This window comes from Myxine glutinosa, chromosome 10 (genome assembly GCF_964187855.1).
Source record: "Myxine glutinosa chromosome 10, kmMyxGlut1.1, whole genome shotgun sequence".
Taxonomy (NCBI): Eukaryota; Metazoa; Chordata; class Myxini; order Myxiniformes; family Myxinidae; genus Myxine; species Myxine glutinosa.
Window position 1 is genome coordinate 119,626,939 of NC_136270.1, and position 25,114 is coordinate 119,652,052.

General features: G+C 52.5%; 1 protein-coding gene across 1 annotated transcript in view; it reads right to left on the bottom strand.

The window, feature by feature from the left end:
- Positions 1-24,602, bottom strand: part of DHX30 (DExH-box helicase 30) — a 177,319-nt gene extending 152,717 nt beyond the window's left edge. The window contains exons 1-2 of the mRNA XM_068126198.2: positions 24,545-24,602; positions 8,951-9,028 (exon numbers count right to left, since the gene is read on the bottom strand). The gene's annotated coding sequence lies outside the window, so the exon portion shown is untranslated. The remainder of the gene's footprint in view (positions 1-8,950; positions 9,029-24,544) is intronic.
- Between the last annotated feature and the right edge of the window lie 512 nt (positions 24,603-25,114).

Sequence of the window (25,114 nt, forward strand, 5' to 3'; positions counted from 1 at the left end):
ACCGGGCACCGCTACGGACCCCGTACGACGGGCCCTTCCGCGTGCTGGAGACCGGGGACAAATATATCACCATCGACATCTGCGGTGCCCCGGATCGTGTCTCCGTGGACCGCCTCAAGCCGGCCCACCTCAAGCTGGACCACCCCCCGCAAGCAGCTCTGCCTCCGCGTCGAGGCCGCCCCCCGGCGGTCAGACCCCCGGCACCCCTCAGCCCCGCCGTCCCGCTACCCCTCAGCCCTGCACGCATCGCCAGGGGGCGTTTCGGCCGGGTCATCCGGCTTCCCCGCAAACTCACCCTTCAGGTGCGCGGGAATTCTGGGGGGGCGCATGTGGCGGACACAAGGGACAAGAATTCAGCGCACCAGCAGGTGGCGGGAACGTCCAGGCGGGGAACTGTAATGCATGCCCCGCCTATCGGCCGATCGGCCACGCTCGGGGGCAAGGCCTGGCCTCGGGACATATATGCGGGCTCTAAGCTCGAGCCCGCCCAGTGCTGAAGTGCGAGCTCTTAATAAAGACTCTTTGTATGTACCAACGCGTTGTGGCCTACCTCTCTGGCAATCGAGTCGTGTGTGTGCACAGCACCACACTATTGTTTTTCCAAGTTTTCCAAGTTTTCCAATTTTCCAATTTTCCATTTTTTCCAAACACGATGGAATAATATTTACCGACATGAACAGGGATGTGGCTTTTGTTGAAATTATACGTACCAGGAGAGAGTAGATCGACTCCTGACGAACTCTTCCTATACAAACGTGCGGCTCCGAAGTAACATGGCAGCGTGTGCAAAGCGACTGAGAAACAGGTGTAGCGGCCGCTTCCGTGTTACAGATTCGGCGCGCACTCTTCACACATAAACGTGCGACTGAGAAAGACAATGTCGCGGCCCTTCTGTTTTGCAGAATTCAATCTTTTTTCAAAATGGGCGCCATGTACTGTTTAGATGTTGATGATTTGCATGTGGTTGGATTCAACGGATGTTTATATGAATCATTTAAAATTAAAAAAAAAGCCTTCAATTTCTAATATTTTTTTTACCTTTTCATTTGGGCTTCCCAATTAAAGCCCCACCCGTGGGGTGGGTACCGTTGCTAGTATTGTATAATATCATATTATATATCATACAATATCATAGCCAATCATATATCATATACCATACCATACCACACCATATCATACAACATATTAAAGCGCGGCGTTACGCGCGCTGCTTGCGAGCAAGGAGGAAGCGGACAAGCGGTAACTTATAAGCGTCTTTATTTCAGGAGCTCACTGTAACACTAGCGCGCTCCGGGCTGCGCGCCCCGTGTATATCCTCAGGCCACGCCTACCCCTCGGGCGTGGCCACCGCCCACTTGGTGCGCGGGATGATGTCACCACGCCAGTGGGCTTTTGTGTCCGCCACATGCGCCCCCCCAGAATTCCCGCGCACCTGGAGGGCCAGTTTGCGGGGCGGACGGATGACCCGGCCGAAGCGCCCCCTGGCGATCGGCGGCGTCCGGGGTGCAGGGATGCCAGGTGGGATGCCCCTGGCTGCCCCTGGGATGGGTGCAGGACCGGGGGGTGGCGTGGCTGGGCGGTGCCGGGGGTCCGCCCGCAGGGGGGCGGCCCCGACGCGGGGGTCGGGCCACTGGTGGTGGATAGTCCACGTCGAGGTGGGCCGGCTTGAGGCGGTCTACAGAAACGCGGTCAGGAGTACCGCCGATGTCCAGGGTGAAGTGCTTCGCCCCGGTCTCCAGCACGCGGAAAGGCCCATCGTACGGGGGCCACAGTGGTGTCCAGTGGGCATCGTGGCGGACGAAGACGTACTCCGCCGTGCGAAGCTCCGGGGCGACGTGCGTCGGTGGGTGCCCTTGGCATGCCGTTGGCACCGGGGCGAACCTCTGGGCGGTCTCTTGCAGAGCGGAGCGCTGCTGTGCCGCGGACCATGGTGCCGTGGAGTCGGGGAGGAACTCGCCCAGCACCCGCAGCGGTTGCCCGAAGACCAACTCCGCCGCAGATGCGCGCAGGTCCTCCTTGGGCGCCGTCCGGAGGCCCAGCAGGACCCAGGGGAGCCTGTCGACCCAGCCGCCGTCGCGGAGGGTGGCCCGGAGCGCGGCCTTCAATGAGCGGTGAAATCGCTCACACAGGCCGTTAGCCTGGGGGTGGTAGGCCGCTCACACAGGCCGTTAGCCTGGGGGTGGTAGGCCGTGGTCCGGTGCAGCCGGACCCCGAGCCCCTGCGCGACCGCCCCCCAGAGCTCCGAGGTGAACTGGGGGCCGCGGGCGGACGAGATGTCTGAGGGGGCGCCGAACCGGGTGACCCAGGTGGCGATGAAAGCCTGCGCGACGTCCGCCGCCGTCGTCGACGCCAAGGGCACGGCCTCCGGCCACCGGGTGGTGCGGTCCACCATGGTGAGGACGTGGGTGAAACCCCGCGAGGGGGGCAGAGGTCCCACCAGGTCCACGTGGACATGGTCAAACCGGCGTTCCAGCACCGTGAACGGGGCCAACCGGGCCTGGGTGTGCCGGTGCACCTTGGTGCGCTGGCACGCGAGGCACGTCCTGGCCCAGCCGCGGACGGCCTTCCGGAGGCCATGCCAGATGAACTTGTCGGCGATCAACCTTTGGGAGGCCCTCGCGCCCAGGTGGGACAGGCCATGGATGGCGTCAAACACCTGGCGCTGCCAGCCCGCGGGCACGATGGGGCGAGGCCGCCCGAGGGAGACGTCGCACAAGAGGGCCGCGCCCGCGCCGTCGAACGGCACCTCGGTGACGCGGAGGCCCGTGACGGCGGTCCGCAAGGCCTGGACGTCCGGTTCAGCGGCCTGGTCCGCTGCCATCCGGGCATAGTCGATGCCGAGGTGGACTGCGTGGGCGACGGCCCGGGAAAGGCAATCCGCCACCGGGTTGTCCTTCCCCGCGACGTGCCGGATGTCCGTCATGTACTCGGACACGGCCGAGAGGTGATGCTGCTGCCGGGCCGACCACGGCTCGGTGACCTTGCCCATCGCGAAGATCAGCGGCTTGTAGTCGACGAAGGCCGTGAACGCACGGCCCTCGAGCAGATGGCGGAAGTGCCTGACCGCCAAGTGAAGCCCGAGCAACTCGCGGTCGAAGGTACTGTAACGGCGTTCGGGCAGGCGAAGCTGCCGAATAAAGAATGCCAGCGGTTGCCAAGCTCCACGCACCCATTGCTCGTGCACCGCACCCACCGCGTAGTCCGAGGCGTCGGTGGTGAGGGCGATCGGTGCATCGGGCGCCGGGTGCGCGAGCATGGTGGCGTTAGCCAAGGCGAGCTTCGCGCCCGTGAATGCCGTGTCCATCTGCTCGGTCCAGGTAACGTCGCCTTTGCCCGGCTTACCTCGGAGAGCTTCGTGCAGGGGGCGCAGGAGCTGGGTGATACGGGGCAGGAACCGATGGTAAAAGTTCACCATGCCCAGGAACTCCTGCAGCCCTCTGATCGTGCGGGGGCGCGGAAACCCCTTCACCGCCTCCACCTTGGCCGGCAGGGGGACGGCTCCGTGCCTGGTGACACGGTGCCCCAGAAAATCGATTACGGCGACGCCGAACCGGCACTTTGCGGGGTTCACAATCAGGCCATGCTGGCCCAGGCGTTCGAAGAGCGTGCGGAGGTGGCGTAGGTGCTCTTCGCGGGACGCGCTGGCGACGAGGATATCGTCCAGGTAGACGTAGACAAAATCCAAGTCGCGCAGGACGCTGTCCATCAGTCGCTGGAACGCCTGAGCCGCATTCTTCAGACCGAAGGGCATCCGCAGGAACTCGAAGAGTCCGAATGGCGTGATGACCGCCGTCTTCGGGACGTCCTCCGGCCTGACAGGGACCTGATGGTAGCCGCGTATGAGGTCCACCTTTGAGAAGAAGGACATGCCCGCCAAACGGGCGGAAAAGTCCTGAATGTGGGGGACGGGGTAGCGGTCGGGGGTGGTGGCGTCATTGAGACGGCGATAGTCCCCGCACGGTCGCCATCCCCCGCCAGGCTTCGGCACGATGTGTAGCGGCGACGCCCAAGCACTCTCCGAGCGCCGAACGATGCCGAGTCGCTCCAGGGTAGCGAACGCCGCTTTTGCCACCGCCAGCTTCGTCGGCTCGAGGCGGCGTGCCCGGGCGTAGACCGGTGGCCCGACGGTGGGGATGTGATGGGCCACCCCGTGCTTGACGGCCCCCGCCGAGAAGGTGGGCCGCGTGAGGGCCGGGAAGCTGGCGAGGAGGCGGGTGAATGCGTCCGCTGCCGGAAGCGTACAGATCAACGTGGCCGGAACCGAACCGTTCGGCAAGCCGCTTGGCAAGCCGCTCGGCGAGCCGCTCATTGAGCTGCTCGACGAGCTGGGCAGCGCACAAGCGAGCGAGCTGAACGTCTCGGCCTGGACAAGACGTCTGCGCTTTACGTCGACCAGGAGCCCATTAGCGCACAGGAAGTCTGCGCCAAGCAGTGCCATGGGCACGTCGGCGGTGACGAACGTCCATCGGAAAACCTGCCCTCCGAACCGCAGAGAGAGGCAGCGTTTTCCGTATGTACGGATGGGCATCCGGTTCGTGGCAAGCAGTGCAGGGCCCCCGCCCGCGGCGTGCTTGTCTGACGTACCGGCGGGAACGACACTCACCTGCGCTCCCGTGTCGCACAGGTAACGGCGCCCGGATAAGGTGTCCGTTATGAACAGCAGGCTGCTCGAACAGCCGGCGCTCATCGCCACTATTGAGCGCCGGCCCGGGCGTTTCCCGACCTGTTGAAGGAGCATGGCGGATGACACCGCCGAGCCTCGTGGCCGAACTTGGTGTGGAACCAGCACCAGGTGGTGGAGCTGGAGGAGCGCGGCTGGCTCCGCCAGGCCGGTGGAGTTGGCGGTTTTCCCGGCGGTGGCGGTTTTCGCCGCGGCGGTGGGCGGGGCGTGGCGGCGGTCACGAGGTGCGTATCAGCATGCTGCGTATGCTGTGTAAGCTGATGCTGTGGATCAGCATCATCAGCAGCATCAGCCTCGAGGTCCGTGACGGCCGCAAAGTACCTGTCCGCCTCGGCTGCCAATGCTCGGGGTTCGGTTAGCACGGACCCGGCCAACGCGAGGCGAACCTGCGCTGGAAGTTGGTGACGGAAAAGCGCCCGGAATAGAGAACCGGGGGCTTCGTCGCCCAACAGTGACAGCATATGGTCCATTCGGACCGACGGGCGCGTGTCGCCGAGCTCGGGGAGATCCAGGAGGCGGTCGGCCCGTGCGTCGTCCGTGAGGCCGAACGTGGCTAGGAGTAGCCGCTTGAGTGCCTCGTACTTGTGGCCGTCCGGTGGGTGGCGAAGGACGGACACAACTCGAGCGGCCGTGCCGGGCCCGAGGGAGGCGACGACGTGGCAGTAGCGCGTGTCGTCGCCGGTGAGGCGCCGAAGCTGAAATTGGGCTTTGGCTTGGACGAACCAGACTTCGGCCTGGGCCTCCCAAAATTCGGGAAGTTTGATGAAGTTGGCCATGGCAATGGCGTCGTGTGTGGAAGGATCGCTCCAGCAGATCCAATGTCGAGGTCACCAGTAAAGCGCGGCGTTACGCGCGCTGCTTGCGAGCAAGGAGGAAGCGGTCAAGCGGTAACTTATAAGCGTCTTTATTTCAGGAGCTCACTGTAACACTAGCGCGCTCCGGGCTGCGCGCCCCGTGTATATCCTCAGGCCACGCCTACCCCTCGGGCGTGGCCACCGCCCACTTGGTGCGCGGGATGATGTCACCACGCCAGTGGGCTTTTGTGTCCGCCACAATATCATACTTTATATATCCTATCATATACCATACCATACCATATATCATATCATATATCATATATAATCATATCATATCATACATCATATCATATAATGTCATATCATATACCATATTGTGGCGGACATGATGGCTCGCTGGCGCGGTGACATCATTCCGCGCACCAAGAGGGTGTCGGCCACGCCCGAGGGGTAGGCGTGGCCTCGGGATATACACGGGGCTCGCAGCCCCGAGCAAGTCAGTGCTGCAGTTTGAGCTTTGTAATAAAGACTCTTTGGATCCGACGCGTTGTTGCTTACCTTTTCTGGCAAACAAGTCGTGCGCGTAGCACCACACTACACTGGTGACCCCGATTTGGTTCAGCCGTCGCTGACCACAGAACGCGCCATGGCAAACAACGCGGTCGCGGTAAAGCTCCCTGAGTTTTGGGAAGCCCAGGCCGAGGTATGGTTCGTGCAGGCTGAGGCACAGTTCCAGCTTCGAGGCATCACGGTGGATGAGACGCGTTACTACCACGTGATCGCCGCCCTCGGGCCTGGCACAGCCGCCCGAGTCGTGTCCGTCCTGCGGAACCCGCCGGCCGACCACAGGTACAAGGCGCTCAAACGCCTCCTCATCGCCATGTTTGGCCTCACGGAGTGCGAACGGGCCGACCGCCTCCTGGACCTTCCCGGACTCGGCGACACACGACCATCGGTGCGGATGAATTACATACTGTCGTTGCTGGGTGACAAAGCCCCGGATTTTTTATTCCGGGTGCTCTTTCTACGCCAGCTACCGGCACAGGTACGCCTCGCGTTGGCCGGTTCCAAAATAAGGGAACCCCGCGCTCTGGCCGTCGAGGCCGACAAGTTCTTCGCGGCTTGTGACACGCGGGCGAGTTTCGGTGCGGCCGTCGTGGATCCCGAGGCTGATGCGGCTGCACACCTCGTGGATCCCGAGGCTGATGCGGATGCACACCTCATGGCCGCCGCCATGCCCCGCCCACCACCACCGCAGCTGCAAAAGCCGCGGCCTCCGCCTCCGCCGCAAACCTGGTGCCGTTTCCATGCCAGGTTCGGCCACAAGGGTAAGAGGTGTTGCCTGCCGTGCTCGTTTGGCAAGTCGCGAAACGACCGAGCCTGCGCTCGGTAGCGGCCCTGTGCGTCGGCCATTCCAGCAGCCTCCTATTTATCATGGACGCCTTGTCCGGGCACCGTTTCCTCTGCGATACAGGAGCGCAGGTAAGCGTCATCCCAGCCCACACGTCCGACAAGCGAACCGCGGGCCGGGGCCCCGCGTTGCTTGCAGCCAACGGTACACCCATATGCACATTCGGACAAGATGTTAATTGCCGAGCGGATTAGCAGCCGCGGCACGAACCATTAGCAAGTACTAGACCCGATTCTTAACCATTGGCCAAATCGTGCCACAGGTATTCAATTGGAAAAAGACAAGGACGAACGGATGTGAGGAAACCAGAAGGTAAGGAAGAACAAATATAATTTATTACTAATATTTGCACCATCAAAGGAACCAAGGAGAAGGAAAGAAACGAAAATAATTTACAGAAGGATGGAAGGATCAGAAGGACACAGAGCAATTCTAGCTTACCTATGCAGTCTTACTTAAACCCCAGGACAACACAAAAGACGGACGACAGTCAGACTTACACGGGGAATGATGATAGGAATGACAGGAACGAATGGCTGGAAGGGGAGGAAGGTTCAGCTGGAGTTTTGCTCCTGCCCGGGATGTCGGGCTCGACCTCGACGGCCACCGATGCCACCGATCCCACAGCAATCTGGTTCCCGTGTAGCAGCGGGTCGAAGCTGCGTGTCACAGGGGGGCCGGACTACGGTGGTCTCAAAGCTGCGGTTGGTTCAGCTGCGGTGGACTCAAAGCTGCGGTTTGTTCACTCAACTCTCTCAGTGCTCACTCCTCCACTGAACTGAACTCTGCTGCTCCTCCTCCACTGAACTCAACTCTGGTGGGGTGCGCCGCATGACGGGTTTTATAGCGCCACACCCTGGAACGTTCGCGAAACTGCCCGATCGTTCTCTCTCCGCCCTCTCAAGCCAAACCCCTCATGCTTGGTTGGTTGATCGGGGCTGGCTCACTCCTCCTTCCCATGACGAGGTGGAGACACGCCTTTCTTCTCCGAGCCTTGACCACGTGCGTAATGGAGTCACGAATGCAGTTGGCAATCCGAATGGCGATGGTGATGCCAATAACCCCATCCAAAGTTACTGGCATTTTGAAGATGCCATGGGGGCGTCGGAGGGATCCTATCTTATGTCATCTGATGCAATGCAGAGTCAACTAATGGGAAACAGAGCCTTAAACTACATAGAATAAGAAATAACTATTGAGAAGGGTATATGGTGGCCTACGTGCATGCGATGGATTAACTAAGGGGACGACCTATGGTCTTTACACTTCAATGGAGGTATTTACAACGATCATGACACTACTTACAATTGACAGAGGGTGATATTTACAACAATTCTCAAATCCGCAACAATATATATATTATTTTATTTTATTTTTTTAAGTAAAGGGATGTAGGGATGTTACTCCAAAAAGAAAGGATGATCACAAGAAATGATTATGTGAAACCATCTATGTGCTGTATGTCCATAGCTTTGAGATTACTGTATGTATGGAGATGCTTGAGTGCCGCCTGCTGGGCGGCGTGTTGGAATCACGATAAATAATTAAATAATAGAGGCAAAGCAATAACAGAGCAAAGGAAAATTTATATGTATGTAATAATAATTATACAACACAATAAACCTGTTTGCTTTTTTCAGAATTTTTTTTGTATACTAAGTCGAGGCTCGTGTAAGAGCAAACACATCGAACATATAATAAAGGGAGTGGGAGACAACAACAAAGAGAGAGCAGGAAGTACAACAATAGTAGAGAACAGGGACATCAGGAGAAAAATATCACCAAGAAATTATATCACGATAAAAAATGTTGAAAACATGATATTTATAAGAAAAGAAAAAAGAAATATAATACTGCAATACTATTTCCTCACTGCCCATGACCTTGACAACTGTTGGAATGTCATGCAAACGAGAGTGTCACCATTGTTTACTCCAAACAAAAGAAACGTGACGTCATGAATCATGTCAGTCAATTTGAAGGAAATGAGGTGTGGCTGATGTGATGACAAGAGAGGGATGGTCAGCTTAAATATATAGTGCTGAATGGGAAATATTGTACCTGAATGAACTGAATGAACTCCAGTCCGCACTTTGCTCTCTCTGGGGTTGTAAGGTGCGATAAGGAATTCTTGCCAAGCTGGAGAAAACGAAGAATACATGATGGAAACTTCGAGTGAGAGAACATCCTTTGAGAGCGTTTCTTCCACTTATATGGGTGAAAATGATAGCAGGTAAGTTTTCCTTTTACAACCGATGTTCTACAAACAGTTTTGCAACATTAGTGGGGTCCACAAAAATGTTCTGCAAACGAGATACTCTACATAGTCCAAGACACGCCATATTTATTTATTTTTCAATGTACAAGTAGATGTAATTAGTAAGATGATCCATACATACATTTATACACACACAAACACATGCACACAACCCTCAATGTACGAGTGTGTTGTTCATTATTATCTCCTTAATTCGGTTTTCATAATGTGTAACAGCACCCTCCCAGGTCTCAAAGGATCCACGTACGTGTGTGTGAATATAACTATATATATATATAATATCTATAAAGCTCAGTTGACTTTTTGCTCCACCAAATAACAGCGAAACGGAGTTGAGTAAAAGTGTGAAAATTCTACAGATGCTGTGATAAATAAATACCTCTGTCGGTTTGAATGTTTGAAAGAGAATAGACGTCTGGATCAATTTTTGAATTCAATTTAAATGCCTCAACTCTGTGTTTGCTACAAAATCTTGTGTCCCAAACCCATCTCTCTCTGTTCCCACCTTACCCAGTCGTACCCAGCTGCTCCTGGACTCTGTGACCTTCTCTCTTGACAAGGTGGAGAAGTTTTTGTCAAACCTCGACTCTAATTCTGCAACTGGACCAGACGGCATCAGCCCACGGGTCCTAAAATCCTGCTCTGCCGCTCTATCTCACCCTCTCTCTGTTCTTTTCACCCTTTCTCTTGCTCAAGGTCATCTGCCAGCATCCTGGAAATCAGCCAACATCACCGCTTTACACAAAAAAGTGCAAAAACCGATCCTTACAACTACAGACTAATCAGCCTGCTCCCAATTATCAGCAAAGTCATGGAATCCATCATTGCTTCGGATATGAAATCTTTCCTCTTCTCCAATGGCTTGATCTCTGATCATCAATTTGGATTCAGACCAGGTCATTCTACTCTGGACATGCTGCTTCTGCTTTCTCAACAATGGATGGAGGTCCTCAATGCCAATCAGGAAATCAGAGCTGTCTCCCTTGACATATCACGTGCCTTCGATACGGTCTGGCACCCAGCTCTGCTCACCAAACTCTCCTCCTATGGTATCCATGGAAATCCCCACGCATGGCATGCGGACTTCCTCTCTGGTCGTAGACAACCTGTGGCCCTGAATGGATTTCTCTCATCTCCACTTCCTGTTCAGGCTGGAGTTCCCCAAGGCAGTGTTCTGGGCCCTGTGCTTTTTCTGGTCTTCATCAATGATCTCTCTGACTCTCTTGAAAATCCTCTCTATCTCTTTGCTGATGACTCCACTCTCTGCCGCTCCATTCGTCATCCCTCAGATCGGCAGTCTGCAGCCTCCTCACTCTCTGCAGACCTGGACAAAATCACAGACTGGTCAAACAAGTGGAACATGTCTTTCAATCCTGACAAATCTCACACTCTTACAATGTATCTTCGAAAAGACCGACTGGACAACCCTCCCATCTACTTTCTCAACAATCCTCTCCAAGAAGTTCTGTCGCTAAAGCTTTTGGGTCTCACTATCTGCCATGATCTTTCCTGGGAAAACCACATTTCCAAGCTGACCTCCAAAACCAGTCACCGACTGGGAATCCTCCGTCATGCGAAGTCCTCCCTTGGCACACCTGAGCTCCTCACCATATACAAGGCTTTCATCCGTAGCTCAATGGAATACTGTTCCCCCCTCTGGGGAGGTGCTCCTGCCTCAAACCTAGCTCGGCTTCACGCTGTTGAAGCCAAAGCTTTCAGAATCATTGCAATCTTCCGCGATGAAGCTAACTCCGAGGGCCTTTCGCTCACTCACCGCAGGCAGGTTGGTGGTCTTTCTGTCTTCTACCGACTCCTCTCCGGCCTTGCTCCCCCAGCTCTCTCTGTGCTCTGTCCCCCAAATATACCTACAGGTCGCAGAAGATCTGCCAGCAACACTTATGGTTAAACTGCCGAAATCAAGGCTCTCTGCTCACTTTCACTCTTTCATTCCTCTTTTTTCCCGCCTCTGGAACAAACTCCCTCACTCTCTTCAATCCCACTCCTCCCTCCAGGTCTTTAAATCAGCTGTTCACCACCATCTCTTATCTTCCCACATCCAAAACCTTGATCGTTTCTACCCCCACTAATTCACCCCAGATACACTTTTTCGAAATTCCAACTTGTTTCCTGGAAGTCCTTGCAGTGTCCATATGTTTTATACCTCTCCCACCTCCCCCCAAGCCCTCTCCCTCCCACAGTTCTCTCGAAGTCCCTTCTCTCAAATGTTGTGTTTGTGTCCTCCCCCCTCTCTCCCCATCTTGTCTACCGCTCCCCTTATTTTGTGTTTTCTGTGTCGGTTTGACTTTTTGTGTGATTAATGTTAGCTCTTTCAGGAGCCTCGATCTTGTATACAAAAACAAACAACCAAACAAAAAAACAGTCTCTTACACACCTGCTGCACAGTCATGCCACAAATAGCAACTGGCAAAATATAATGATACTAGCTGAATGCACCCGGCGTTGCCCGGGTTCTTTTTGAATCAATTTACTACTATAATTCAGCTTTTACCTCGCGGCCATAGAAGATTGACAACTATAATTCAGCTCAGCTTTTAATTGCGAAATGGGCCCAGCCCGGCCGAGGTGTGCCTCGACCGGCCTCGTCACCTAGCCTATAACCTTCCCTGGGCCTGTCCCGACATTTTATGTATTAGAAGTTTCCTCCTATCCTTCACCGTTCAGGAGATTAGTGCGTGCAGACAAACAAACAAACAAAAACCTTCTTTTATATATATAGAAGATAGAAGATAATGATAGTGGGATGATGTGCTATAAGTATAACATGTGATATTGCAAGTTTTTAAAATATTTGTCGAAAGTCCAAAAGCAAGCCTTGAGGAGAAAATATTTTTGAGGTCACAGGAGCTGTTTCAGTTGGAGGCATACAACCAGTATTCCAGTATTGCCACATTGCTGAAGGATTAATTTATTTTCCCTTATTGGGTTGGAGCAACAGCTACTGACTGGCGTTTATGGCATCCTACTGGGACTTAGTAAATAAAAGAAAGTTCAAGCATTATTCAGGTATATAGTTGTATTACATGAACTTTGGTTGTATTACATACTCGCAAAGATACCCGGTGTTGCTAAGCAACGCAGGGTCATTTCTCTGATGGGAATATTAAGAGAAGGGGGGTTAGAGGGGATAAGGGGAAGGGGAGAAAAGGGGAGAGGAAGGGAGGGAGTAGAGTAGGGGAGAGTGAGGGAAGGGAGATGAGTGGATGGGAGGGGCAACGAGGGAGGAGGAATGGAAGTGAGGACAGGCAGGGAGAGCAGGAAGACGGGGTTGGGGGAGAGTACAAAGGAGCAGGAGAACAGGGATGGGGGAGAGCAGGGGGATGGGGAGGAGGAGCAGGAAGACAGAGAGAAGGAGCAGGACAGGGAGAAGGAGCAGGAGGACAGGGAGAGGGAGCAGGAGGACAGGGATAGGGATCAGGAGGACAGAGAGAGGGAGCAGGAGGACAGAGAGAGGGAGCAGGAGGACAGAGAGAGGGAGCAGGTGGACAGAGAGAGGGGGCAGGAGGACAGAGAGAGGGAGCAAGAGGACAGGGAGAGGGAGCAGGAGAATGCGGTAGAGCAGGAGGAGGGAGCAACGGTGTTCCATAAACAACTAGCACAGCACTCAGTAAAGAGCATACCTCCGTCAGACTGACCAGTTTACATTTTTTATCCCAACTAGCAAAGGTACCCAGCATTGCCAGGCAACGCCAGGTCCCTCCTCCCACTCTTTCCCCTGCCTCTTCCCACCCTTTCCCCTGCCTCTTCCCACCCTTTCCCCTGCCTCTTCCCACCCTTTCCCCTGCCTCTTCCCATCCCACACCCCTGCTTCCGGACTCCCACCTCATTCTTTCCCCTCCTTCTACCCACCTCCTCCAATCCCACTCCCTCCCTCTGGTGTCCTACCCCACCCCCCCCCCCCACCCCCAATTTCCTCCCACCCTACCCTTTTCCCTCCTTCCTCCCACCACACCCTTTACCCTCCTTCCTCCCACCTGCTCCCATCCCACTCCTTCCCTCCCACCTCCTCCCATCCCAGTCCCTCCCTCTGGACTCGACTCATCTCCTGCACTGGTCTTGTGCTTGGGAACCATGATTGAAGGATGAGCAGAGCGAGAAGCAAAAACGCAGGCCAAAGCAACAAGACGAGAAGAATGATTGAGACCCAGGGCACTGTGGGAATATGTATGCATGCATGCAGGCATTGTGGATAGCTGCGGAAGGTGTGAGTCGTCTGCCCATTGTTTGTGGGGGATGTTATCGGATGATGCTGTATTCAGCAGCTGGTAATAGATGCGGTGAAGTGTTTTCATTCTGTACACTCACGGGGGATGATGTGATACGCAGCTCATGGCACTTCCCGCAAAGCTATGTTCACAGTGTGAATGGCAGGATATCCCACGAAGCTAGCTTATAGCGAGGCTGAAATATTTTTTATGTGGCCGTGAAAAGCCTTGAAAAAGCAAAGCACATGGCTGCGAATGTAGAAGCAGGTCATGCTCGCCGCTGGAAGATATGTTTTTTGCGTATGTCTAGCTGTTTTGTGTGTGGCTGGTGAAAGATGGGTTTTAGAACTGTTAGGCTCGTGGCTCGTGAAAAAAAAAAAAAATTTGTGCCCGCAAAAAACCACGAATACGCGGGACACAGGGCCGTGAATGTAGAAGCAGGTTTCAGTTTATCAACCACAAATACGTGGACCCGTGAATGTTGGGACCGCAAATGCCAGGGTCCAACTGTGTATATGTGTATATACTGGTGAGGTACCCATACTACACATGGGTGGGAAGCCTAAAGCAAACAAACAATGCGGAAACGGCGAATGCTAAACCATGAACCAATAAATTCCGTCTGAATTAAACGTTCATTAAACATTAAACGTTCATTAAAGGATTACGAAACGAAAAACATTACGAAATTACGGATTGCACGAATATGTGAATTGTGATTGTGTTTCATTGTGATGTTTGTGCGGCAACGGGCGGTGTGTACAAAGGGCAGGGACTTAATCAACTCGAGCTGATGACTCGCGCTTACTGGAAATTCCTCGTTCGTGGGACACGGTCTCAAGCCCCAGTCCCCCTCACAGATGGGGCTCAGCGGTTTACCCGAGCCTGACGGCGAAGGGCAAGGTACACGCTGGCCCGTCCAGTGTAGCACGCGTGCGGCCCTGGACATCGAAGGGCATTAAACGTTCATTAAACATTAAACGTTCATTAAAGGATTACGAAACGAAAAACATTATGAAATTACGTTCACACCGTCACGTCAAACACTACCGTGAACACATACATCGTCACAACATCGTCACAATGAGAACATCGTCACAATGAACGTTATGCGAACGCGAATGTTATGCAGGAGTCCAAACCTGAGAATGCTGGAGACCAAAGCTGAAATTGGGAAAACTAAATAGCCTATTTTACTCCCAGGGGTCCCAGGATTACCCACCCAAAATAGTGTTGCGGTTTTGTAATGAAGGTTAATTTCCCCTCCTAGTTAGTTACACTACAACATGTAGCCTCCCTTAAGCTCAGTTATTTCTTAGTAAATTATGCGTAGTCCTTTCCTGTGTTAGTTTTGCGTTGAGTAGGATAATGAAATTTAGGTGTCCTTATGGCGCTTTGGGTTGTCATTGGTGCCAAAATACCACGCGGCAGGCCTGAACAAGTCGACCGAGGCCGAAGGAAGGCGGAGGAGGAGCCATCGGTAAGCGCGAGCCGCCAATCAGGGCTCGAGGGGAGTGGCTTACCACTGCGGAAAGAGGCGGCGTTTGGAACATTCGAGTCGGGCCAGGGCGGGGCCATATAACCCTGCCCCGAGCCCCCCACCTGAGTTCAGGTTGAGATGAGAGAAGGTGAGAGTTGAGTCAGTTCGAGGTTTTGAGATCAGTTGGAGTGCAGTTGGAGTTCGGAGTTGAGAACGCGCGTGAGATTGCGGTGTCGAGTCATATCGTACAAACTGAATAACTCCGTTGTACACGAACTTGCCCTGCTCCCCGCGCTCTGCGCAGTATTAATCGCGCTGTAAAAGACGACCCGTGCCGGGCCACAGACGCGCAATATTTCCTCCTGCCTGCCTTTGCCTGTTATGTGCCGCGAGGATTTTCCCTCCTGCCTGCCTTCGCCGGGATATGTGCTGTGACCGCCAGAGGGTCATGACCGGATGAGCTGTTCCTGGAGCGACCGAAGCAGGCGCGTTGGGCGCGCTACCATTCTTCCTCCATCTCCCCGTGTGTGTAAGTGGGCCCATTGTCTGGAGATAAGTATAAGACTGCTTAAGTTCTGCCCCGTGTCCCTGTCCTTCTATCAATCATTGTAACTAGTGTAAATAAATCTGTTATTTCTTCTGCTTCGACCATTTTGTCATTTCCATCATTGGTCTCGCATGGTGCGAATTATATCGCTCTAATCGGGTTCTAATAGAAAGGTAACAGCACGAGTCACGTGGTACGCATTCTGCTCGGGCGTACTCAATTAATCGTGGTTCGTGCGAGACTCGATCCCCGCTTCCGCTGCGGCGTGGTTACTCAAGGTACGTGTGAAATTGTCCCGAAACCCTTTTCCACGTCTGCCCGGAAGTGGCGACTCGGTCTCGCGGTTTCGAAGACCCAGAGAGAAAAAGGGGCTTAATCTCCCCTTTGTAACGGGAACGGGCTTCGAAGATCTGCAACAATTTGGTAGTCAGGAGTGGGATTTGAACCCTGGAAAAAAATTTGGACACCAAATTGTACATATTGGCCGCAAAAATTTGGTGTCAGTGGAGTGGGATTTGAACCCTTAAAATTTTTTTGGACGAATTGGCTCCAAATTGCAAGCGAACTAAATTTAGTTTTAAAAGCCAAATTTATATTCGTACCATGGCTGGCCAAGGCGGTCGAATGCCGGTGGGGGTAGAAGTAGAGAAATTAATGACCCAGGGCCAACAGGGACAGTTGGTAGTGGAGAAAGCAGATGAGGGTGCAGCAGCTGGCAAAGGAAATGGCGGCGCCTCGCACGTGGCGGCGGAAGCCGAGCCCGCTGTACCAACGGTTTTAGACATGCAATTATTCATGACACAATGCCTGGCATACATGGCAGAGTCAATAAGGGACAGGAAAGAAGAGAGGAGGAACATAAAAGAAATGAGGGACGAAGCAAGGTGTAACATGGAGAGGTTGGAAAACAAAATGGGTGGCCAATTGAAAGAAATGAGAGACGAAGCAAGGTGTAACATGGTAAGATTGGAAAATAAAATGAGTGGTCAAATGGAAGAGGCAGGGAAGGACATTGGGCGCAGGTTGAGCGGGAAGGTAGCAGTGGTATGCGACAGGGTGAAGCAGTGTGAGGAACGCGTGAGGAGTGAGCTTGAGCAAAGGACAGCCAAGTTGACCGGGGATATGGAAATCGCGACGCGAGGTGTAGAAAAACCGCCCAAAGAAATCTCGGGGGAGCCGGTGAGGGTTGAGTTGGAAAAGAAAATTTCATGGGCGCCGGCCATCGTCGAAGAAAAAGAAATAATTGGGGCCGAAGAGATGGTAGAATCGGGAAACAAATCACGGGAGAAGGTAATGGAACCCGCGCAAAGTTCGTATTTGCACTGTGATGCCGGGCTTGCTAACTCAATGAAAAGTTTGCAGGTGCTGCCGGGGAAGGAGGACCCCGAGGTGAGTGGAAAAAATGGCGCGAGTGTGTTTGGCGCGAACGGGTTTTTGGCGCGCTTGGGAGGGAAGGCGAGACTCGGGCGTTCGCGGAAGGTCCATTGTGCGGTGTACGAGAGAGTGTGTTACGAAGTACGCGAGAGAGTGTGCGCCAGAGCATGTGATGATTGAGTGTGCGAAGGAGGAGTGCACACCCGAGAGTGTGGAAAAAGAGTTTGTGATGATTGAGTGTGCGAAAGAGGAGTGCAAACCCGAGAGTGTGGAAAAAGAGTGTGCGATGGCCGATTGTGTTACGGAGTGTGTAACGAGAGAATGCGCACCTGGGGGTGTGGAAAAAGAGTGTGCGAGGGCCGAGTGTGTGAGAAAGGTGTGCACCAGGGTGTGCGATGATGGGGTGCGTGAAAGGCGTGAGTGCGCCTAGGTGTGCAGGTACGAGTACGGAGTGTGAGGGAGAATGCACACCAGAGAATGTGGAAGGAGAGTGTGCAGTAACGGAGTGTGTGGGAGGCATGGGGGCGCCTGGGTGTGCGAGTGCGGAGTGGGTCACGAGTAGTGAGGACGCGGCTCAAGCATCGACACCAACCGGGGTAGCGTTTAGCGGGACGGATAGCAGACGTGAGCCCCCGGTGAGTTGTGTGCAGCAGGGACCGGCAGGGATCGGTGCCGCGTCGGTCTCACACGGACTGGCGAGCACGATTCCTGCCGGCCCCCGCACTGTATGGTTGGTGCCGTGCCGTGGCGGCAAAGGCCATCGGCGAGGTTCAAGGGGAAGTAGAAGATTTCGGAGCCGCGCACCCTATCGGGTGCGGTGCTCCGACCGTGGCCGGTTGGGTCATCGTGCGTGGGACCGCAAGGCCCCATGCCCGGATGGAGCCCTGCACCTCGGCCTATCCATACCTCCTCCCTTGGATCGAAAATGCCGGACGGACACCCCATACAGAAGACCAACCACCCACATGGATCGCTCGGCCCTTCGAGGCCGAGCCATGACAAATTACATCCACATGATGTGGATGTGGATGCGCTCATAGCGCAGCGGACTGTGAGAGTAGTGTACCCCACGTGGGGGAATGGTAGTGTCACCATTCCTCACACGGACAGGGCTCATGGCACTAGTTTAAGGGGGTGGCAGTGACAGGCACATGGGGGTTCCAGCAATGGTTGCCTCCATGGGGCACCGAAGCTAGCCGAGGGAGGGCTAGGATATTTGTTGGGGAATTAGAAGACTTTAGGGACAAGAATTAAGTAGTGACACTTGTACTGTAGTGGGGACGTAGGTAGCTTAGGTGGTTGTTAATAAAGGAATGTGCATAGTGTAAAGGGACGATGGGGAAGCACGACTCGTAGGGGAAGTAGTCAGCTAGATGATGCTGTGTGAGTGGAAATAAATGGTGTGTGATCACAAAATGTGTGCAAGATGTTTGGGGTGTGAAAGAAGTGGTATGTGAGATAAATGGTGTGCGAATATTTGGTGCGGAATAAAAGGTGTGGAATGCATGGTGCGAAGGAGTGAATGGGGGGGAGGTGGAACCCATTCACGGATGCCCAGGGGGGTAGTGTAAAGCCAGGTAGAGGGCGTAGGTAAATTTGAATGGATATTGACACCTATGGTGTGGGTAGAGGAAAAGTAGTGTTTTGTTGGGTGCATGAGTATGTGGAATGGCTGGGCGTGTGGCTTAATTGGTGCGTATGGTTATCAGGGCACTCCGCCATTGGTAGTTTGTCAGCCAGGTGAGGCCGCAGGTAGGCTCTGGGATGCCGGTTAGTTGTAGTGTTGAGTGGGGCCCGAGGATCCCAGGAGAGGACCCGGGTTGCCCAATGCCAAGGTGGGCATCAGGGGGTAAAGTGCCAGGAGGGGCCTTCCCCAGTTAGGTAGTCACAGGAGCAGGTAAGCTCGGGTGGCGACTTCAGTGGCGGAGGTGCGCAGGTAGGTAGACCTGCTGGTAGGGCCACACGACCCAGCCCCGAAATTGTGCAAGGGCACAGAGTGAAAATTTGTGGGAGAGATACCCAAATTTCAAGGGCACCGCAGTGTGGGAAATGGGAATTCGGGTTCTTGGTACCACATAGTTTAAAGAGGCCGATTGGCAGGGTATGACCCTGGGTAGTTTAAATGAGTAAATGTCAGTAGTGTAGTTAGGATGAGAAATCCCTTTGCACCATCCACAGCCAATCACCAAGGAGGACGAATCTCCACACCAGGGCTCTGTAAGCCGTTTGAGTTGTAAGACGCATCATGACGTGATGTGACATTATGTTTGTTCCATCCCTTCCTTCCTGGGAGGGATTGGGAGACGGATTTGGTATAGAGGGGGATATGGGAGACAAGACGTAGTGACGGATTGTAAATACAAGGGGGGCTCGGGTAGTGAAGCCGACGGTGGGGGGTACGGACGGCTAGGGATGAGCCTGCTCTGTCGCTCTTCTGCATCCCTCGCACCGCATTACCTTGATTTTTCTACATGCCACTGTGTGCTTTCCGCTTTGCTTGTTGTGCCTTGTCTCTTCCCCAACCCCAGGACCATTTTGGAGGCCGAACTGTGCAGCACCATCAACCTGTGCAGCATCCCTTCTGCACATTGCTACAGATGTGCAGCGGAACTGTGCAGCACCTTGCTGTCATATGCTTTTGCTGCACTCTTGTTGCACCTGTGCAGCTTTGCTGCCAAACCCTTTGCTGCACCTTATCACACTCATGGACCACAAGCCTTGTGGCCTTGCACATCTGCGGTGCAGCATTTCACTGCAAAACCATCTTGCACTTCGGACCACTTGTTTGAGTGGCATTAATGCCACGCAGTCGGACCACATGAGTTTGGCCCTGCTGGCAAAATAAAAGCATTTTTGTGCATTTCATTATGGTGTGCTAGGCATAAGAAGATGTGTAAGTTTAGATGGCCCTGAAGTTTAAAATGGCCTGTATGCCGGTCCCGGGGCTAGCCAGTTTGATATATGCACACAGAAGAAGCAAGAAGCAAGCAGCAAGTGTCATGATTTTGAGTGTGTTTTTGCTGTGCTTTCTATCCCCTCAAATCTTCTCTTCCAAAAAGGACAGGTCCTGGGTCATAGCATTTTTTTTTTTTTTTTTTTTTTGTATACAAGATCGAGGCTCGTGAAAGAGCTAACATTAATCACACAAAAAGACAAACCGACACACAAAACACAAAAAACAAGGGGAGCGGCAGACAAGATGGGGAGAGAGGGGGAAGGACACAAAAGAGAGGGGGAAGAGGGGGAAGGACACAAACACAACATTTGAGAGCAGGGACATCGGGAGGACTTGGGGGGAGGTGGGAGAGGATTAAAACATATGAACACTGCAAGGACTCTGGGGTGAATTACCGGGGGTAGAAAAGATCAAGGTTTTCGATGGGGGACGATAAGAGATGGTGGTGAACAGCTGTTTTAAAGACCTGGAGGGAGGAGTGGGATTGAAGGGAGTGGGGGAGTTTGTTCCAGAGGCGGGAGAAAAGGGGAATGAAAGAGTGAAGGTGAGCAGAGAGCCTAGACTTTGGCAGTTTAACCATAAGAGGGTTGCAGGCAGATCTTGTGCGACCTGAAGGAATATTGGGGGGACAGAGCACAGAGAGAGCTGGGGGAGCAAGGCCGGAGAGGAGTCGGTAGAAGGTTTGTAAATAAATAATTTACAGTAATTTCTCCATACAGCATTGTAAATAAAGTTAAGTTTTGTGCTTGTAAATAGAAGAATGCTGCCCACCGGCTATGTGTTTAGTTTGAAATTCCGGAAATACTCGGGTAGCTGTGGGCGTGAAACTGTTAGATAGCTGCTGAACGCAATAGGAGGGACATATCTAGTGTTAAAACTATCGCACACACGGGTCAGAATAAATTAGGGGGAACCACACCTACAGTCACGTGAAAAAGTAAGTATACCCAATGTAAAGTTTTGCCTTTTTCAACATATTTCAACATACAGCTATTTGATCTTCATTTCAACAATATTGACAGATAAAGGTGATATAATACAACAAATATCATGAAACATTTACATTTGGTTGTCCATTGTATAATTTAAATAAACATAAATGCAAATTTCGCATGCGGAAAAAGTAAGTACCCCCTTGGCTCTAATAGGTGGTATTGCCCCCTTTGGCAGAAACAACCTCAAGTAGGCGTTTCTTATAACTGTCTACCAGTCTCTGACATCGACTGGGAGAAATTTTTGCCCACTCCTCCATACAGAATTATTTCAGTTGTGCGATGTTTGAGGGGTTTCTTGCATGCACAGCTCGTTTCAATTCCCCCCACAAAATCTCGATGGGATATAGATCCTGGCTTTGACTTGGCCATTCCAGAACCCTCCATTTCTTTCTTTTCAGCCATTTCTTGGTGGATTTACTGGTATGTTTTGGGTCATTTTCATGTTGCAAGGTCCACCTACGGTTGAGCTTCAACTTTCCGACAGATGGCCTCACATTGTCCTCAAGCACCCTCTGGTACAATGAAGAATTCATAGTGGATTCTATGATGGTGAGCTGCCCAGGCCCTGTTGCAGCAAAGCTGCCCCAAACCATAATATTTCCACCACCATGCTTTACAGTTGGTATCAGGTTCTTGTGGTCAAATGCTGTCTTTGGTTTTCGCCAAACATGTCTTCTGGTACTGTGGCCAAATAGCTCTACCTTTGACTCATCTATCCAGAGCACATTGTTCCAGAGTGCTGGTGTTTGCCTAGGTGTTCATTGGCAAACTTTAGTCTTGCCCTGATGTTCTTTCTGGACAGCAAAGGTTTCCTCCTGGCACACCTCCCATGTAGATCAAATGTGTGCAGCCTCTTTCTTATGGTAGACACGTGCACTTTGCCATCAACAGTGGCAAGAGCTACCTGTAGGTCCAGTGATGACATTCTGCGGTTCTTAGAGACTTCTTTCAGCATCTTGCGGTCTGCTCTCGGGCTGAACTTGCTGGGGCGGCCTGGCCCGAACAAGTTGGCAGTTGTTTGGAATCTTCTCCTCTTGTAGATGATCTTCCGGACAGTCGAATGATTGATTTCAAATTGTTTGGAGATCTTTTTAAATCCCTTCCCAGACTCGTAGGCATCTATAACCTTCTTTCTGAAGACTTCAGAGAGCTCTTTTGATCTAGGCATGGTGACGCCGCACACTTCAACAACAAAGAGCAAGCCAAACTAAATGTCTGAGGTTTAAATAAGACAGGTTCCTCCAAGATCCTCTCTAACGATGTTCTCATCATTTGCACCTGAGCTGGTCCACCTGATTCTAATTTTAGGTATTTGAAGTAGTGATAAATGTAGGGGTGTACTTACTTTTTCCACATGCGAAATTTGCATTTGTGTTTATTTAAATTATACAATGGACTACAAAATGTAAATGTTTCATGATATTTGTTGTATTATATCACCTTTATCTATAAATAATGTTGAAATGAAGATCAAATAGCTGTATGTTGAAAGATGTTGAATAGTCAAAACTTTACATGGGGTGTACTTACTTTTTCACGTGACTGTATGTGTCACATGTAAGAGTAAGGTTAATTTTGCATGTCACTCTCTACCGGTCGTTCCATTGGTGGTTCCGACTCGGGGACGAGTCTGACGAGGGAGGGGTGTAGTGTTGCGGTTTTGTAATAAAGGTTAATTTCCCCTCCTAGTTAGTTACACTACAACATGTTACCTCGCTTAAGCTCAGTTATTTCTTAGTGAATGTAAGCGTAGTCCTTTCCTGTGTTAGTTTTGCGTTGAGTAGGATAATGAAAATTAGGTGTCCTTATGGCACTTTGGGTTGGCATTGGCGCCGAAATACCACGCGGCAGGCCTGAACAAGTCGGCTGAGGCCGAAGGAAGGCGAAGGAGGAGCCATCGGTAAGCGCGAGCCACCAATCAGGGCTCGAGGGGAGTGGCTTACCACTGCGGCAAGAGGCGGGGTTTGGAACATTTGAGTCGGGCCATGGCGGGGCCATATAACCCTGCTCCGAGCCCCCCACCTGAGTTCAGGTTGAGATGAGAGAAGGTGAGAATTGGGTCAGTTCGGAGTTTTGAGACCAGTTGGAGTGAAGTTGGAGTTCGGAGTTGAGAACGCGCGTGAGATTGCATTGTGTCGGGTCATATCGTACGAACTGAATAACTCCGTTGTACACGAACTTACCCTGCTCCCCGCGCTCTGCGCAGTATTAATCGCGCTGTAAAAGACGACCAACGCCGAGCCACAGACGCGTGATATTTCCTCCTGCCTGCCTTTGCCTGTTACGCGCCGCGAGGATTTTCCCTCCTGCCTGCCTTCGCCGGGATACATGCTGTGACCGCCCGAGGGCCACGACCGGGTGAGCTGTTCCTGGAGCGACCGAAGCAGGCGCGTTCGGCGGACGACCATTCTTCCTCCATCTCCCCGTGTGTGTAAGTGGGCCCATTGTCTAGAGATAAGTATAAGACTGCTTAAGTTCTGCCCTGTGTCCCTGTCCTTCTACCAATCATTGTAACTCGTATAAATAAATCTGTTATTTCTTATGATTCGACTGTTTTGTCATTTCCATCATTGGTCTCGCATGGTACGAATTAGATCGCTCTAATCGGGTTCTAATAGAAAGGTAACAGCATGAGTCACGTGGTACGCATTCTGCTCGGGCTTACTCAGTTAAGCGTGGTTCGTGCGAGACTCGATCCCCGCTTCCGCTGCGGCGTGGGTACTCAAGGTATGTGTGAAATTGTCCCGAAACCCTTTTCCACGTCTGCCCGGAAGTGGCGACTCGGTCTCGCGGTTTCGAAGACCCAGAGAGAAAAAGGGGCTTAATCTCCCCCTTTGTAACGGGAACGGGCTTCGAAGATCCACAACAATATCCTTGCTATCGGTTCAGCATCAGTGTGCTTTGCGATCAGTGTGCTTCCCCTTCTCTCCCCATCTTGTCTACCGCTCCCTCTTTTTATATATTTTGTTTGTCTGTTTGATTTGTTTGTGTGATAAATGTTAGCTCTTTCACGAGCTTCGATTCTGTATACAACACCCCCCCCCCCCCCCCCCCAAAAACAGTTTTTACGGTACCTTCGAACAGACAGACGGACATTTGGTGAATTATAGTAAGATAGCATTAATATTTCAAAATATAATGTTAAATCACGATTGTATTGAGATATCAAACCAGCAAATCGTCGACATCTTGCTCACTTCCAGATCGCCAGCAGCTCTGTAACGATGGTATTTCAAAATCACAATTTTATTGAGGAATTTATGAAAACTATCTACCTTACAACATCCGCTGGAACCCCAAAACGTTCCACATAAAGTTTGGCTGGGCTAGCCACACAACTGAGGGAGTATTTTTTGGACGGACCGATGGATGGACTGACAGGCACTCCTGTTTTGTAATATAGATACTGCCGGGCAACGCAGAGTCGCTTCGTGACGGGAATATTGAGAGAGGAGGAGAGGGTAGAGAGAGAAGTAGAGCAGCGATAGAAGAAAAGAGAGGAGGGAGGAGAGAGGGGGCAGGCTGGGGTGGGGAGCGTGAGGGGGGTGGGGGAGGAATAAAGGAGGGGGGAAGGGCGAAGCCCACCACATGTCGCTATACTGTGCACTCTGGGAGGGAGGGGTGGTCCGATGATTGGAGTAGGAGTGAGGGAACGATAGAGAGTGGTGTGGGGTGTTAGAGGAGGAGGGATATGTGGAGGAGAGAGAGAAGTCGGGGAGGAAGATAGAGGGGATGTGGAGACGGCAGGGGTGGAGAGAGAGAGAGTGGAGGGAGAAAGGAGGAGGGGAGAGTGAAGCCTCACCACATGTCTCGATACTGCACACTCCGAGAGGAAGGGGTGGGCGACGCAGCCGGAGGGAGGGTGGGGAGAAAGGACTGGGGGAGAGGAGAGAGAGAGGGGTAGAGGAGGAGAGGGTAAGGGAATGGGGAAGGGAGAAGGGAGGGGAAAGGGCTGGGGGAGAGAGAGAGAGATAGAAGGGGGAGAGTAGGGGGAGAGAGAGATAGAAGGGGGAGAGTAGGTGGAGAGAGGGAGGTCGCCTGCAGTATAAGCCTTACGACTTGCGGTGATTTGTGGCAAAGAGGCAGGACTGGTTTTACTTTCCTTGACATTTATCGTTGGTATTTGACTACATTGATGCAACGTGAAATATCCAAATTAGAGGCAATGGTTTCTAAATCGTCTTTGTACAAAAAAATAATTGGAGGAGGTAAAGCAGATCACATGCGTGACATAAAACTGTTGTGGAAATGGCTCGAGGGGTTTGTATAATGCTTATAATTGAGCAATTATTTCCTTAAAATGAATGCCAAGAGTAAGCGAAAAAATAATCGTGTTATTACCTCCGTGACCGAAGGTGGACGAAGGTTATGT